General features: G+C 41.1%; 1 protein-coding gene across 9 annotated transcripts in view; it reads left to right on the top strand.

Annotated features, from left to right (window-relative positions):
• nrg1 (neuregulin 1) overlaps positions 1-18,049 on the top strand; it is a 61,498-nt gene that overhangs the window by 22,224 nt on the left and 21,225 nt on the right. The window lies entirely within an intron of this gene.

The following is an 18,049-nucleotide window of genomic DNA, read 5'->3' as shown; positions in this document are numbered from 1 at the left end:
TTCCTACGACACAGTGTTGTGGTGCGTGGAGACTTCCTGCGCCTGGGCCAAGCTCCATTTCAAGGTCAGAGCAGGCTGTAGGCTAATTGATTCTTCTCCATCCCTGAACCACAGAGAAAGACAATCCCAGTAATGCTATCTGCCTACTAACTGCTTTCCTGCCCGACTTTGAAAGCGAGGAGAATTATTACACCTGGAACCCTGCCAGCCTCCTCCAGCCTTTGCCTGTTCCTGTTCCCCTACTTTCTCTGTCATTTTACAAATTTTTTAATGTTTCTTTATTTTTCTTTTCATCTGCTTTGTCTTGACTGAGGTCAGACTGGGTGCCATTGAGATGCTCGCAGGAAGCTCCTTGTTGGAGCCTGTTTATTCTGCTGTTTAAAATAAAAGGGGTGGGAATAGGTCACCTATGCATTCGACACATTTATGAGTTTCAACACAATTGACAATGTCTCACTGTCTCTGTCAGGAGTTTCTGCTGTGATGTTGGGTGTTCTGCATAATTAAATGCAGTGTAACTTAGTTATGCTTCCAAATGCTATGCACCCTTTTTTAATTGTTTGAGCAACATGACTGAATGGCTGCCCACCACCTGAACTAGTACTAATTTAGTATGTTAGAAAGACTTGATTGGACCAGTTTTGGGGTGGCAGTGTGCTGCTGTACAGTCGCAGCAGTTAATGGATTTTATTTGGAAGCCTTTCCTGTTATTAATGTATCAGAGTATCTAATGTTTGTAATTGCATCCGATATTGATGATTGTGAGAGTGTCCATATTGGGAACTGGTGTCCATGCCACTTTTAGACATACGTACTTTCATGAATTGATAATACTGCAAGTTATAATCCTGTGAAAAACACAAGCTACTACAGATTCTCTTTGACTTCAGTTATACCTGACAGGGTGTATTAATCTTTGGCATATAAACATTAAACTAACAATGTGGTTGATATGTTTGCCGACAGATATATGGCTTTGTCCACTAACTCCTTATATCGCTGCTTGGTCATTTCATGCTGGCTGCCCGCCATAATCGGCATGTTAACTGCAGTTTTTTGCAGCTCGTGTTAGCACAGACATGCTGTCCATCTGAAAAAGCTACATGGATTTTCATGCAACCGGTGGCTGATTGCATTTTTCTCGCATGCAAATTTCCCTATTTTTTAATTGCAGACATGCTTATTTCCCATTATTATTGATATAGAAGATTATTATGCAATTCATAATTTAAATATCATTGCCAATCAGGTTTTGAATTGGAATTTTTGAATTCACTCAAGATATTGTTTGAGTAATGAACACATTGTCTGTTCATGTCTCATTGTAAAGGCATTATATTACTATATTCAGGAATATAAAAATGAACAAACCTTATTTTCATGGTTATTTGGTAGTGTATCTACAAATAATACAGTCATCTACAAATTATGATATACTGACAGGTTGCCTAGTTCTCCAACTGCGTGTATATGTATATATTTTGTGACATTTCCATTTAATATTAATATTTTTGTTCCACCTACATAGTAGAAGTTGCTTTCCTGGTGTAGAACTCGAACTATAAAGTTTTATTGCCTTCAGAAGGTTTTGTTAGGCAATGTAGAAACCATCCTAAGAAAAATATAAATGTCGTTTGGCGGCATTTGAATTATGAAAGCGGTAGGTAAACCTCAGCCTCTCTGTAAATAACTGCCAACACAAGAACTGCTAATTTTTCTGTTTACAGTCTGCAGCCCAGAATTAATATAAAGTGAATAACGTTACATGAATTACTGCCAGGGAAGAAATTAATCACAGCAGGCACAATTAAATACAGAGGATAAATTAATCTAAAGCAAGAAATCTGAATAAATTAATCCACAATGATGCCTTTTCCCCAGAGTGTTTATTAGTGGGGAAATTTTTAACTTCTGTTTTTCAGGGTGCAGACAGGAAGCAATTACAGACATAGAATGAACTAGGGCTACAGCCGGTTATCATCAGTCAGTCCCTGTGTTTCCGTCTCCTTAGATTTGTCACTGAACCCTATAGCGCACATAATTAATATGTCTGCTGGTTCCTGCCAGGCAAAACCTGGGTGTGGGAGTGGGGGGCTGTATGGAATGAGGTTTGTGCCAAAAGTAGCTGCATTTACATATTGAGGTTGAGTTAATTGTGAGATTTGTCTCCAGATTCAGGTGCATTGTTTTCAGTTCAAACTTTTTAAATAGACTCTGCGTGTTTTTTTCTGCCCTTCAGTAGCTGCAGTTCAGGTTATGAAATATAGCTTTAAATTGACTAATTGACACAGATCGTTCCCTAATTCAGTTATGTTTAAGGGCTTGTGGAGATGAAAGAATGGTGGGTGATTCACGCACTATTCCAGACTGTTTAAATGTGGATTTCACAAAGCTTTATATGGACTGACTTGCCCCTGGTTTTATTTTGAGAGGAATAGATTTTAGTTTTTGGACCCGTTTTACATGTCGATTATTGGAAATCTTATCACATGTGTGAATCCGAGCAGTGGAATTTAGTCTGTATTGATTGTACTATTTATTTATCACAATCTCTGGTACACTGTAACCTATAAATGCTGTTGGAGGGTGGTGTAGTTTTCTGTCCTGTCATTATGAGTAAGGATTGTGTTCCCATCTGCTCCCCTTTTGCAATTTTGGAAGCAGCAAAAGAAATGTTCCAGCGTGAGACCTGAAAATGACCCAAGATGCTCTGGCTTCCTATCTGCACTTGCAGACTCAGGAATGTGTATCCATGGCACAGGTCCAAGTGCTGTAATATGAATGCATAGAAATTAGAAATGTCAGTAACATCCATCTCAGGCCCTTTATTACAGCCTGAGAATGCAAAGTTGTTGGCATTATTCTACTCAGCTGTGAGTAGCTTGGAACACTTACTCAAGGCTTGCACATGGGATGCCATCAACAAAAGCTGTGCCGTTTTAGTTAGATTCTGTGCATCGATTCTTTGCAGGTCAGGTTTTATGGTGCTATTCAGCTTTAAGTGTGTAGTATCGCCTGAGATGGAGTTAGAGCCACTGTTCTTTCATCTCTCTGGATGTGTATGTTTTCAAATTGATTTATAAATTAAACTTGTTTTTTTATGGAGTTCAATGAATTAAACTATGGTTGTAAAATTAGCATTTTTGTATTAAAACAGTGTGAATTTGAAGCACAATTCCGCATTGTAACATTAAAACAGTTCCTTAAGACAGTCACGCTTGGTAATTCAAACAGGCTGTGACTTTAGTTGCAGATTGTGTGGTATTAGAAAAATTATAGTTAGAACTTGTTATAAGCAGCTTTTTTGTCCACCATTTGTTTTATTCACACGACCACAATGACCTTCACTTCATCACTCTGGGCACCGTTCACAATAATCATACATTACTTCAGTTGCAGACAGACTCATCGTCTACTGTATTTAAATGTACAGTTTGCACAATATCATCCCACACAGACAATCTGCAGAGTTGGTCTGGTACACACAAATGTAGCCTGGTATTTTGTGTAGCTGTGTGTGCCACTGTAATGGGCACATTTACTGTACTTTCCTTAGATGAATTGTGGGTTGCTATAACCCTAAAAGCCCCCACCCTTTTTTTCTTCTTTTAAACGTAAGATCAATTGCGCAGACCTTAAATGGGAATGCAGTCGTTTGCTTTGGTAATTTCAGTCTAAATCAATACCCAGAGAGAAGTTCAGCTGCCTCACCAGGAAACTGTGAAAGTGATAGCAAGCTCACCCATAGCCTGAAGACCTGAAGAGGCATGGGTGGCTGACAAGCACTAAAAGCAGGTCACAAAGACACCATGTGTCCCATCTCTTCCTGTAACAAATATTACAATATGAAGTCTATAACATGTCTCCCATGCAGCGGAATAACTTTCCTTATAATACCTAATTACTGGTTTGTGTGTGTGTGTGTGTGTTTTTTTTTCCAGTATTTCCCCCCTAGTTGTTTCTGCTGTGTTTGGGAAAACTGATTGAATACTTACAGTAATTATATCCATCCATCCATCTCCTACCGCTTTTCTGGGTCGGGTTGCGGGGGCAACAGCCTAAGCAGGGAAACCCAGACTTCCACTTTGTCCAGCTCCTGCGGGGGAATCCCGAGGCGTTCCCGGGCCAGCCGATATACATAGTCTCTCCAGTGTGTCCTGGGTCTTCCCCAGGGCCTCTTCTCAGTGGCACATGCCTGGAACACCTGAACAGAGCAGCGTCCAGGAGGCATCCTGATCAGATGCCCGAGCCACCTTTCGATGTGGAGGAACAGCAGCTCTACTAGGTCACCAAACCAGACACCCTCAACACCCTGGCTGCGCCTAGAAATTCTGTCCATAAGTCATGAACAGAATCGGTGACAAAGGGCAGCTCTGGCAGAGTCCAACCCTCACCAGAAACAAGTCCGACTTCCTTTAAATCAGAGCTAGATAAGATTTTAACAACTCTGAGCTATTAGTTAAGTTCTCCCCAAACGAGCTGGATGGGCCGAATGGCCTCCTCTCATTTGTAAATTTCTTATGTTCTTACTGCTGACAATGCGGACCAAACTCTGACACCAGTCATACAGGGACCAAACAGCCCTTATAAGGATGGCTGGCACCCCATACTCCTGGAGCACTCCCACAGAACTCCTTGAAGGACATGGTCGAATGCCTTTTCCAAGTCCACAAAGCACATGTTGACTGCAAAGTATCATGAAGGTGGCAAACTCCCACGAACCATCCAGGACCCTGCCGAGAGTATAGAACTGATCCACTGTTCCAGGGCCAGGGCAAAAACCACACTGCTCCTCCTGAATCCGAGGTTCGACAATCCGGCTGACCGTCCCCTGAATAGACCTTACCAGGGAGGCTGAGGAGTGTGATCCCTCTATAGCCTTCTTGAAGAAGGGGACCACCACTCAGGTCTGCCAATCCAGAGGCACTGCCCCTGATATTCACATGATGCTGCAGATGCGTGTCAACCAGGACAGCCCTGCAACATCCAAAGCCTTGAGGAACTTTGGGTGGATGTCATCCACTCCCGGGGCCCGGCCACCAAGGAGCTTTTTAACCACCTCAGCGACCGTTGCCCCAGAGATATGGAGAATATGGAGTCCACCCCCAAGTCCCCAGACTCTGCTTCCTCATTGGAAGGCGTGTCGGTGGGATTGAGGAGGTCTTCAAAGTATTCATTCCACTGACCCACAACATCCCGAGCTGAGGTCAGCTCGCCATATCATCCCCGCCATAAACAGTGTTGATGCTGTACTGCTTTCCTGCCTTGAGCCACCGGACGGTGGACCAAAATCTAGTGAGGGTGAGGGAAAATGTATATCCATGTTATTTCTCATCATAAGGGGTCTGATGAGCCGCATTTCGTCTGGTTCCTTACCCAGGATTGGTTTGCCTTGGGAGACCCTACCAAGGGCATAAAGCCCCAGGCAACTTAGCTCCTGGGATCATTAGAATACGCAAACCCCTCCACCACGATAAGGTGTTGGCTCCAGGAGAGGATTTCATTATATTTACTTCATTTCTTTTCCATTAAAGAAGATTTTCACATTGTACACTCACTGGCCACTTTCATAGGCACACCTTGCTAGTACTGGGTTTGGATACCCCCCCTCCTTTGCCTTCAGAACTGACACCTTCTTTGTGACACCAATGGGCTTGAATCATTCCTTAGAGACTTTTGGTCCATTTTGACATGATAGCATCACACAGTTGCTGCACCTTCATGATACGAATTTCTCATTTTACTACATTTCATAGATACCTTATAGGATTGAGATATGGTGACTATGGAGGCTATCTGAGTACAGTAAACTCATTGTCATGTTCAAGAAACCAGTCTGAGATGATATGAGCCTTGTAGCATGGCGTGTTATCCTGCTGGAAGTAGCCATTAGAAGGAGGGTAAACTGTGGTTGAAGGGATGGACACAGTCAGTAACAATACTCTGGTAGATGGTGGCATTTAAATGATGCTGCATTGATACTAAGGGGCCCAAAGTGTGACAAGAAAATATCCTCCACAAGCTCCACACCATTACATCACCACCACCAGCCTGAGGGATGGATCCATACCTTCATGCCCTTTATGCTAAATTCCAACACTACCATCTGGATCTCACACCAGAAATTAAGACTCATCTGACAAGGTGACGTTTTCCCTGTCATCCGTAGTTCAATTTTGGTGAGCCCATTTCCACTGTAGCCTTTAGTTTCCCGTTCTTAGCTGACAGGAGTTTTGTGTTCAGAGGTGCTCATATGCATACCTTGGTTGTAATGAGTGGTTACCAGCGATGCTGTGGTCTTTCAATCAGCTTGAAAAACACTGGCCATTCTTCTGACTTGCTGTCAGCAAAGCATTTTTGCCAGTAAAACTGGATGTTTTTTCTTTTTCAGACTATTTGCTGTAAATCCTAGAGATGGTTGTGCGTGAACATCCCAGTAGATCAGCAGTTTCTGAAATAATCATACCAGACCATCTGGCACAAACAACCAAACCACGTTCAAAGTCACACAAGTCACCTTTTTTTCCCCATTGTGATGATTTATGTGAACATTAACTGAAGCACCTGACCTGTATCTGAATGATTGTATACATTGTTCTGTAAAACATCCATCCATCCATTCATTTTCCAAACCGCTTACCCTACGGGGTTGCGGGGGGGTCTGGAGCCTATCCCGGAAGCAATGGGCATGAGGCAGGGAACAACCCAGGATGGGGGGCCAACCCATCGCAGGGCATACTCACACACCATTCACTCACACATGCACACCTACGGGCAATTTAGCAACTCCAATTAGCCGCAGCATGTTTTTTTGACTGTGGGGGGAAACCGGAGTACCCGGAGGAAACCCCATGACGACATGGGGAGAACATGCAAACTCCACACACATGTGACCCAGGCAGAGACTCGAACCTGGGTCCCAAAGGTGTGAGGCAACAGTGCTAACCACTGCACCACCATGCTGCCCCGTTCTGCAGACATATGATTGGCTAATTAAATATTTGCTTCAATGTGCAGCTGAACAGGTGTACCTAATAAACTGGCCAGTGAGTGTATATGATGAGTAGAATTGTAATATTTACTATAAATAAAATTCTAAGTTTGAGTACTATAGACTTTGTCCAGATGCTTTTAATATGGGTTTGCTTTCATAGGGGTGAATGTCAGTTTGGAGCATGCTCAGAAGGTACCATGCTTCAAGGGTGGTTTGCCTAGTAACTTGCCAGCCTCCCACCTCACCACGACCACTTGGTGGGGGGAATCTGTTTGTGCCCAGTGTGAAATCCCAGGAGAAATGTGGAGTCAACAAAACTTCATCTGGAAACAGTAGATTTGCGGCAAACAAAGCAGCAAAGATTAGTTGCAATGAGCGAGAAAGAGAAATGCCCCATTGAATCCCCCCTTATTAGAGCAAGTTATGTGTTATTCGGATGTGCAGGCTCTCCCTCAATACAGTCAAATGAAGAAAAAAAAAAATTTTCTTGGGGTTTGCTACTCATAATACACTCATGGTGTTTAAGTTTAAAGTAAAGCTGTTTACATTTGTCTTTCCATCTTCCAACTGCTTATCCAGCACAGAACTGTGCCGTGTTTACATTTGTACTGATGATATTTTCCTAGAAAGTCTGGGAGCTGCAGGCTTGATGTGACATGTATATAATGAGTTGCAGGCCGTGGAGGACAGCACAAAAAATGCGCAAGACATGCGTCACTTTCAACACACCTGTGAGCAACCGCAATAACCAATAGCTAAATATTTGTCTCCAGGTGTAAGTTTCTAAACGAAGCCTCAGAGTGTCTGTGGTGCCAGGGTTAGTTTCGTTATAGCAGTAAGCCCCCTCTCTGCCATGAAACTCTGCTTAACAGTGCTTTAAATGTTCAAGCACTGCTCTCGGAATGCTGCTCACCCTCGACCGGTCATCACAAAACCACAAAATGTTCTAAGCATGAAAAAGATATGTATAATTTGCACGATAAGCTGAGAGTCTCAAGAACATATGTAATACTGGTTTAATATGAAAACATCTTGCATGTCATCTTAAGAAAAGTTGTCTTCAGAGTATGAAGAACAGCACCTTAAGCATGGCCATTATGTAATGGTAATTCATACCAATTCTTCACTTTGCGGTGCAAAACTTCCATCACAAGAACTGGTACCAAGGGACTGACATACACAGTTTATAGGTATATAGGTTACAATGTGATGGACTTGCATATCAATTATGTCTTTGCCTGGGTATAACTAGGGTTATCACTATCGATAATATCAAGAATCAAATAATCTATTGATTATTTGGGTGAACATGCAAACTCCACACACACAAAGCGGTGGTATTTGACAACATCACTACCCAATTCGCCTAGCCAAATCACTACCCAATTCACTAGGCTTGCGCGATGTTGTCCATGCAATCTTCACATTGCAAGGACTGAGATATGAGATATTCTGCAGGGTTCAAACTATCAATAAGTTGCCCTAAAACATTTTTACTTTGTCACAGTAACCCAAACTTGGTAAACTTTGCAGTATTAATTTCAGCATTATCTAATATTGGTTTTAGTGATTTTTACTGAAGTTTACTGCCGCTGCTTTTGCATGAGCTCTGCATGTGATCTTCAAGACAACCATATTATTTTAGTCCTTTCTGTTATACTGATTCATAGACAGGGTCTTTTTGAGATATTAAGCAAAAAAATTAGTGAAGAGGAGAAAAGTGAACAAGAACTGGTCTCAAAAAGACATTTGTGTTGTGCTGTATGGAAATATTTTGTATTTTACATGGAAAATGAGCAAGAGCTAGTGATGTGTCGGCACTGCTTTGTGTCTGTTGGCACAACTTGGCAACACCAAGTTATTTGACAGACTCTGTTGGTAAGTTAAAGGTAGAGAAGTTCTACATTTGGTTATATAGTTAATTTTCAACTCAACTAAACATCGCAATGTTTTTCTAGTCTCGTTCAACCCTACTCAAAACACACAATACATTAACAAAAGATAATTATCGTTAATAGGCTATTATGTATCGTATTATGTAAAATAATACAGTTTAGCGACGTTTTAGCAGTGATTATTTGGACATACAAGAATTCTAATAAGTCAAAGTCAAATAAAAATTTTATGTATAATCGAGTAACTGTGACAGCTCTTGGTATAACATAACATTTTTTAATGAAGACCTGCAAATATAATTGTGTAGCTGATCTCACTAATGTTTTTCTGCGACACTAAAAATGCTATAAATTTTTGTATAATACACTGCAGTATTAATGAATGGAAAGTTGATATATTATAGTTATCAGTGGCAGCTGGTGAAAAAAATTCTTGGTGGGGCTGACGTACCAATTGATTTCCCTTCCTAGTCCAGTATAAGCATTCGAATGAACAGTCTGAAAATGACAACAATTTCACAATCATTATTTAATTTCCTTAGTTGACTGGGTGATATTTATTTCGGGCTTGTCGGGTCCCAGCTCCTTAATATGGATTTTTCCACCATTATCCTTCTCGCAAAAGGGTAATTTAATAACGATCTCACCGAACCTGCTGGAAGGTGCCCCTCAACTATCGTCGTTGCCATCATCTCTCTCTGACGGACCTGAGAGCAATCCAAAACTTTCCCGCATTTTCTGAAGCAATTTCCAGTGCCCCAAAACCATTTAATTTGGCGATGCTGATAGGCGAAATGTTTATTATGTTCGCCTAGCAACCATACAGGATTGGCTATTTCGCTGCACTTCTGGGGCGCTTTGATGAGCGCCCAAGACGAGAAATGATTGGTGGATATCTGTTGGTGGAAATTCACTGTTGCATGAGAGTCAGTTGGTGGAAATGTTGTTTAAATAATTCAGATTGCATGTAGGCACACACTATTAAGTAAAACTGACATTGATGAAAAAATATATATATTTTTTTAATTTTTATATATTTTATATTCCCCCCCACATCTGGGAGGGCGGCGCCCAAGTGCCCCCTATGAGCCAGCCGCCACTGATAGTTATACTATCCCCTAGATAAATATAGAATGAATTAACAATGGTTGCAAGTGAAAAACTAACCAGTGCTTGCTGGTACAGCCTTAATGCGTCTCATGCATTGATAAAACTGTATTTCCTGTCCCCAAACACATTGTGTGGATCTTGTCTTGCTTATGTCTTTAACAGCCCCTCCTGACAGGCATACATAATTAGCATGTAATTTATCATCGTCAGGTTTTACTGGATTGTAGTACTGTATATGCTTTGCTGTTCTGTTACCTGGCTACTTTTCACATGATGAGTCACGATACCACATCTCTGAGACATACTGTGATTTAGAAAGGAGGCGAAGGCACCATGTGCCTTGCATAGCAGTTAATGAAGGAATACATCTTGTAAATGTCTGGCTGGTGCTGCTTACTACCTTTACCTCAGCACCCTTCATGTTGACCTGAAATTTTTATCAAATGCATGATGACAGTTGGCAGCTGTGACAGCTAATTTGGTGCACTGTGTCGGTAGCATGTTCACTGTGTTGACATATTCCTGCGATTACACATTATGTCCTCATCAGGTTACTGTTTTCACTAACTGCCCTGATTTGTGAAAGTCAGTTGAAAGAGCTGTTTGCAGATATAAGTGAGATGTGCTCGCTAAAATATAATATTTCACTGTTTTCCTCTACTAATAATTAGCCGTGATGACATGTATACTGTAGAACAATGTTCTGCTATTGCGGACATTCGCCAGAGGCGGAAGATCCAAGATCTAATGGCGAACACGGCCGACTCGCAGCTACACATTATCTGTTACGACCACTTTGCGAGAACTGGGTGACTGAACAGTAAAGTGCCCTCCTCTGGAAACTCCCATGATTCCTCTGGCCTTTTTATGGCCACTAAAGCTTGTTCTGTACAGATGGTTCTGCAGCTGCCAGTCTCCTTGGTATTCCTGTGGACATTGGACATCGTGGCGACCGTGGCGCCTGTGTTGCAGTCTAATTAGATGTGGTGGCGAGGATACACATCGCTGCCCAGGAGGGCCAAGGGATACATTACAGATGGGCGGCTGGGCCTCCTCATACGCATGCTACTTTTCATGACATCACATGAAAAGGTAGTGATCTATTGCCTCATGTTTCAAGGGTAAATAAATCTGCTGTCATATTCCAGACGGAGTGTCCTGCTCCCCTGCACCTCCTCCCCCCTGAAAAGCCATGAGGCTTTGAAAGAATGAGGTAACCTAATGCCTTTATGAATTATATTTTCATATAGTTTTTGAAATTTAACTTAGACATGGTACAATTTTTTCTCTTTCCTCCCAAAGTCCTTTAGTTTTTTTTCCGGAATTTCTTTTAGGTTAAAGAGAATTTCTGTAAGATGGCAGTTTGAATCACTGTGATTAGAAAGGATTATTTTTCTCATGATACATTCAGTATACCTAAATAATAGCCCAACTATCCTATGATTTTTAGCTGTAATATTTCTCGCCAAATTATGTCGGTGTATTTGAGTTTTTAACTTTGGCCATGTAATGTATTTGAATAAGGCCTCTTATAAAGTAATTGGTCTAAATAGACAAAATAGCTTTTTTTATTTTGTGTGTGGAGGACCCAACCCTGTCTACTGTATCTAATCCTATTGAGTTACTTCAGGTCCAAGGCTAAAAAAAGGCACGTCCTATAAGCAGGGGGCAGGGGGTTAATTAATTAGATGAAAGGCCAAGTGAGGCCCCAAGCCCTAATTTAACAGCAGCAAAATTAAGTGACATCTGGCAATTAACTTGCCAATAACGGAAATGGTGTCCCTGCTTTTATTTCTATTCAAAGTAAATGACTCTAATGGGTCTCTGTGCTTGTCCCTTTGTCCCTCTTAAGTGACTCAGCAGAAATGAAATGGGGGGGGCGGGGCAGTCTGTCTTTGCAGTGACATCTGCTCAGCCCGTCAGGTGGGGAGGGAGTGACGTGGTGGTCTAGATGGTGCTGCACATCTGAAGCTGCACCATGCGCATTCACTGATGTTTCAGATGAGCACAGATAACAGTTTTAAAGCCCCCTGTTTCCCCTTTCTTTCTACATACAGTGTGCACGTGAAGGAATAAGTTTGCCCACAGTGGGATTTTAAAGTTACATGCTCTTACATGGTTTTTATGTATTTTTTTCACCCTGGACTGTGAGCATGACTACTGAGGGTATAAGCAGGATCAATGTTTATTTGAAGACAAGCCAACCTGCTTTCTGTGCTGCTTTCTAAATTGAGTCTATCATCTACTTTTTTCAGTATAATGTTTATTTCTCATAATGCAGATTGCTGGCCCACCACATCAGATTTCATTTGTCAGTATCAGGTCTCTGTATGTGCCTTCAGAAAAGCTTGACAAAATGGTTAAATTTAACCTTCAACGCTGTCTCCCTGGAAATACATCTGTGACATAGCTGCTTATCCTGCTAATGTTTATCACTGTCATTGCTTTCTCATTATTGATCAGTTTTCAGTTTGAAAAGATTTTACTTAATGCAAGCAGTGATACTAATACTATGATTTAGTTGAGGGGTGACGTCTGTAAGGTAGTGTAGGGGTTCCCTGCTACTTGTCCGTGGACAGAATTCCATTGGGCTGCAGAACACTGGGGGTTTTGGAAAGGAGATAGTTAACTACCAAAAAGAAACTGTTTGTTGTAAGACAAATATAGCAGTTTGCTGGTCAGAACACTGGGAAGCTCCAAGTTCCCTAGGAGGACAGTGGTCAAATCATTTATAATCTGGCTAGTTTGGTAACACGTACAATGTGTATTGGAAAAACTTTACTTTTATTATATTAATGGAAGAGTATGGAGAACCTGGACCAGTGTATTTGACTAGGCCCTGCTTTCATGGATTCACCGTCATCGGTCGTCTTCACTTGATTTTGATCCTAGTGTGTCTGCAGTGGGACGGGGGGAGGGGAGAAGTGCCTCTTCCAGAATATTTTGTCCCCCCACCCCATTGCCACAGATGTCATTGTTAGGGGACAAATGGGTTGCGTGAGAAGTGCCACAGAGAGCATTGGGGGTAGTCGTCTTCTGTATCATCTTACAGTGCAATCCTGTCGTGACGAGTGAGGGTCCTTCCCCCCATTCTCATTCCTTTATTTTCGCTTTTGTTTCATTCTTTTGGTCATTCGTAAATGCGCTGGACTACTGCCCACTGCGTAATGGATTGTGGCCGTTTCATTACGTGAAGTCTGGACATCTGGGTCACTTCGGGTAGCTTCAGTCACACACTCTGAGCACTAACATATACTGGTTGGCTACCATCCCAACTTTGAACGTCACATTCATAAAAATCATGAAACATTCAAAGGAGTGGGTTGGGTGGGACTCATCAACCATTAAATTCCCTACAGACAAAAAGATATTAAAATATAAATAAATATGTACCGACAGCTCCTCCATAAGGTAATGTTATTGGTAATTATTGTAAGGCTATAAGAGCACGGGCAGCGAGGGAGTCGATGGGCTGCATGGCGTCTCAATCTCGATCTCTACCTCCCATCTCCACACCTACTGTAGAGTCTCTAAAGCCCCCAGGGCAGCTGAGTCATCCACTGTCTAATTACAGAGGCTTCTTTACTCTGTTTAGAGACAATCAAAGTAAATCTGATGGAGATGTGCTTCAACGAGTTTGGTCAGGATTGGGCAGTATCACAAAGTACCACTGAGATCTGTTTTAAAAAAATCATTTACGCTTTGCACTGCTCAGTATTTTCAAGGCTTCCTCCCTCCCCCAGTGATGACAAATCTTTGTTTTAATTCCTGGGCCATGCTCAGCACCTGTGATGAAAATAAGGATAAAGTCCCCTCTTGTCTGATAACGATTATCTAATTTATCGTGTTGTATTCATAAGAAGCAAAACCTAGACAATGTAAATTCTATGTAAGCTTTTTCATTCACTTTTTCATTTCTGGTATGTGCCGTGTCTTGACTTCAAATCAAATCAAATAAAAAAACTTTATTTGTTCCCGATGGGCAATTTGAGGCACGTAGAGCAGTGTTGCACAGACACAGACCCAGACATTAAAGAAACAGAACAAATAAAATAAAAAATCTGAATAAAAGTAATAATAATAATAAAAGTAAAGAAATAAAGTGATAAAATTGTTCTCAGTATATACATAAGGTGCAAAATTGCAGTTGCAAGTAAGTAAATTAACAGACGCAAAAAAGATGCAAAATTGGGGAGGTCAGTCAGTAGTGCGGAATGAGAATGTGGTTATACCTTTATGCGGTTTGGTGCATAAAGCCAGAGGGTATTAGTGGCTTCATATTCACAAGTTGAACAGCCTTTGGAACAGGCAGCGGATTCGGCCCCCAGAAGGAAGCCACTCAAAGGCTGGGAACAGCACATGTAAAGAGTCGTGTAGGATTCAGCTCACAAAAGGAGGACAAAGTTCTGACTGCGGATCCAATTATTTTAGAGCACACCTTGACTGTCCTCTGCAGGCGGGTTCTGTCATACAGAGTGGTGGCATGGAACCAGCAGATTATTGAGAATGTTATGACACTCTCAATGAAGGAGTAGTATAATGTCCTCAAGATGTTCTTGTTGACTCAAAAGCTGCTGAGTTTCCTCAGGAGATACTGCCACTGCTGGCATCTCCTTAGAATCTCCTCAGTGTTGGAGGCAAACCTGAGCATGCTATCAAAGATAGTGCCCATATACAGTATCTATACTCCTCCACAAACTCCGCAGTCTGCACATGGATTGTGCTGGTGTCTTCTGCTGCCAGTTCCCTCTGCTTGTTGGTAAAGGTCACCAACATCTCTTGTCACTTAGCTTCTGACTTAGCTATTATGTGTTTAGCTGGCAAATTACTTGGGGGGAAATAGTTCTGTTTTCTACATATGCCCTAAAAGAGATCATCTTTTGCTTTAATATGTAGTCCATACACTTTAAAATTTAAATAAATGGACCATTGACAGACTGCTACTGGGTTGTTATACATACTGTTTTAGTTATATTCTGCATTTCTGGTTAGGAGAAAAAAAATTAAAGGCTTAGATTGCCTTACATGACAGTAGATTTAAAGAGTTTATTTTTAACCTCCATTGACGTGATGGATTAATGCTATATTCAGTCTCTTACTGCCACTAAGAGCCCTACCTGCTTTAAGTGCTTTTTCACCTTGACTTCAACATTACCTCACAAAGTGCTCTATTTGTGTGTGTGTATGTGTGTGTGTGTGTGTGTGCGTGTGTGTGTGTATGGCCCAGGTATACCTTACCTTGTGGAGACCAAATGTCCCCACAATGTGATGGATACCCGTTTTTGTTACTTTATGGGGACCAGTTTCCTGTCCTCATGTGAGGAAACTCTATTTTATAAAAATATGTAACTGCAATGAAAAAACTAAAAATGCAAAAACTGTTGTATTTTGTTTGGTTACTTATGGTTATGGTTAGGGCTGGGTAGGGGTTAAGGTCGACATAGTTAGCATTAGCATTTTTCCCATAGAAATGAATGAGTGATCCCCAAAAAGATATGATTATACTCTGTGTGTGTGTGTGTGTGTGTGTGTGTGTGTGTGTGTGTGTGTGTATGTGTAGTGATAATTTCTTTTTGGTCTCTGTAGTTTTATTATAAACTTTTAGCATGGTCTCCGAATTTGGTGGAAAGCTTTAATGAAAACTAGATGCAGTGTGGAGATGGGGTTACTTATTTTATAGATCATACATAGAAAAAATGACAGGAATGCACTTCCTTCTTTTTGATAGATGACACTGAAGTAGGAGGGTCAATCAGTGAGATTAACTGAGGCATTAATGGAAGTGCTTACAGGAAGTAAATCCTGATTGGTTGTGATGGATACTAAGGCTAATTGAATGCACTGTTGGCTCCTGATTTCATGTGTAACAACGCAGCAGTCATGAAGATTACTTTTTACCAACCAGGCCATTTGAGAACAATCAAAATCAGTTTTTTAGTTAATGTAGTAACAATTTGTTTTGTGTTACATGAGACACTGTTTGTTATGGTATGTTTCTGGTTCCTGAGTTCCATCTTTACAGTGTTTGACTAATAGTAATATGCCTGTTAACTGTCAGAGGCAGAATGATATCCTAAAAGATCAGTTATTTATGGTAGTTACAATATTAGCTATAGTTATAAGCTGTATTCCTGTAATTATATTAACTGGGCATAGATGTGAATTGCAAAATGATAGATAATGCTTTCTTAAGATGCATTGTATAATAAAATGATGCTAAAATGTCAAGGGTGTATCACTTTAAGAAAAATGAGTAAGAGTAACAGCATGTCTTAACAACTTGAAGGCAAGAAAAAGGTTGGACTCATGACTCATATTACTGGTTTTCCCTGTGTGTTTCCATGCATGACGCATACTACTGTCCTTTCTGCATTACTAGTTACAATTTGAAAATAAACAGTTGTGATTGTCAATCATAATACAATAGCCTAGTTGGCTGTGAAAATACAAATATGAAACTTGTAGCGTGATAATTGAAAAATAATAGTTTGATTATTTCTAATAAAAATATTAGTCATAGTCCATGTTACTGACATTTCTTAGCATGTCAGTTTGTATAGCTCAGCCATTGAATCAGTTTGCCTTTCTATAATAGAAGAAGAGAATAATTGGATTATACTTCAGACATAGCTATAAAAAGCCTGCTAATCCACCCGCAGTGGAATGAATACTTGCTGCAGTACTGCTCTACAATCCCACTGTACTCGTGTGTTCTCTCTCAAAGTGCATCCATCCTTGATATTAATCAGCTAGTAGCCAATAAGGACAAATATTTGTTTGATGGAAGTCTGCAAATTATTGACGGGAAAAAAAATTGTATGCATTGTTTGTTCTTTGTGTAGTATAATAGCTAATTGGCTTCTCATTTCGTTGGAAACCTTGAATTACTCAATTACTCATGCATTGCAAGCATACCCTGGCTGTGAGTAACATCAAGAAAGGCAAAGAGTAACGGCCTCTGCTTCTTAAATATTCCATTCAGCTTCCGTAGGCTAAAATCCTTTTTTCCCCTGCCTGTATTTAGAGTGGCAGTGGAGGGAGATGCTGAACTATTGATTGTGACGACAGGACTGGACACTATCACCCTAAGTAGTCCAGTTTTCCCGTCAGGTATCGGACTTTCAGAACGATGCGTCCAATCAATATTTCCTCCTTAAATCGGTCTGGAGGGCAGGGATTATGACGACCCAAGGGTCACAGATCATAGCGTAACCAATACCACACTGCTCTCCTTGGTCATATAGAACAAGGGGCAGGACTTATGGAGTGCAGTATAGAGTAAATGAGCTATATGGTAAACTGTTAAATATTTTGCCCATTGCCATGTTGTTAGTTTGTCATGAATTGTACAGTCTGTCTAATATTCTAACTTGTTCAATATGTCTGACATTCTGCTCACTAAAACTCAGATGTAGTGTAACTCATGTATCTCCTGACACGCAGCCATTGGTAAACCGGACCACCTGTCACTATAAATTCCCAGCATTTTCTCACACATCCTTAGATTCCGCCACCTTCCTTCTTGGGGGGTGGGAGAATCAAAGGGATAGCCAGAGGTCGTCAGTCGACCTGCTTTAAAAGCCTGTTTGCAGCAGGTAGATCCAGTTTAATACCCCTCACCGTGGACTATAATTGGCAGCACTTCTGTGGGAGCGACTTAAGGGGAAACCAGACAAGGAAGTGACTGGCGACCAGGTGAAAGGGGGCTGGGAGCTGCAGAGATGCTTTGCTGCTCTCAGGTCCTGCTGCTAAAAGACACAGCTCCAGCACAGTGGATTCAGTTAAGTGAGCACTGTGTTTGCTAAATTACCTTCTTAGGGTCACTGTCCTTATACCCTACCTGATGCTAGAATGAAGCCCCCCCCCCCACAAAAAAGTACAGACAATAGACCAAACTTGGTTTGTTGTGTAAAATATAAATTTGATTTTAGATGCACCTGAGGCAACAAGCCTTACCATCACACTAACGTCCAGGTAACGGCATAATTCAGGCTTTATCACAAACTGCAATAATTCAGTCGTAATTACCATGCAAGATATGATATCTTCA

This window comes from Brienomyrus brachyistius, chromosome 7, assembly GCF_023856365.1.
Source record: "Brienomyrus brachyistius isolate T26 chromosome 7, BBRACH_0.4, whole genome shotgun sequence".
NCBI lineage: Eukaryota > Metazoa > Chordata > Actinopteri > Osteoglossiformes > Mormyridae > Brienomyrus > Brienomyrus brachyistius.
The sequence above is the reverse complement of the archived record's forward strand: the minus strand, read 5'-3'. Positions and strand labels throughout refer to the sequence as shown.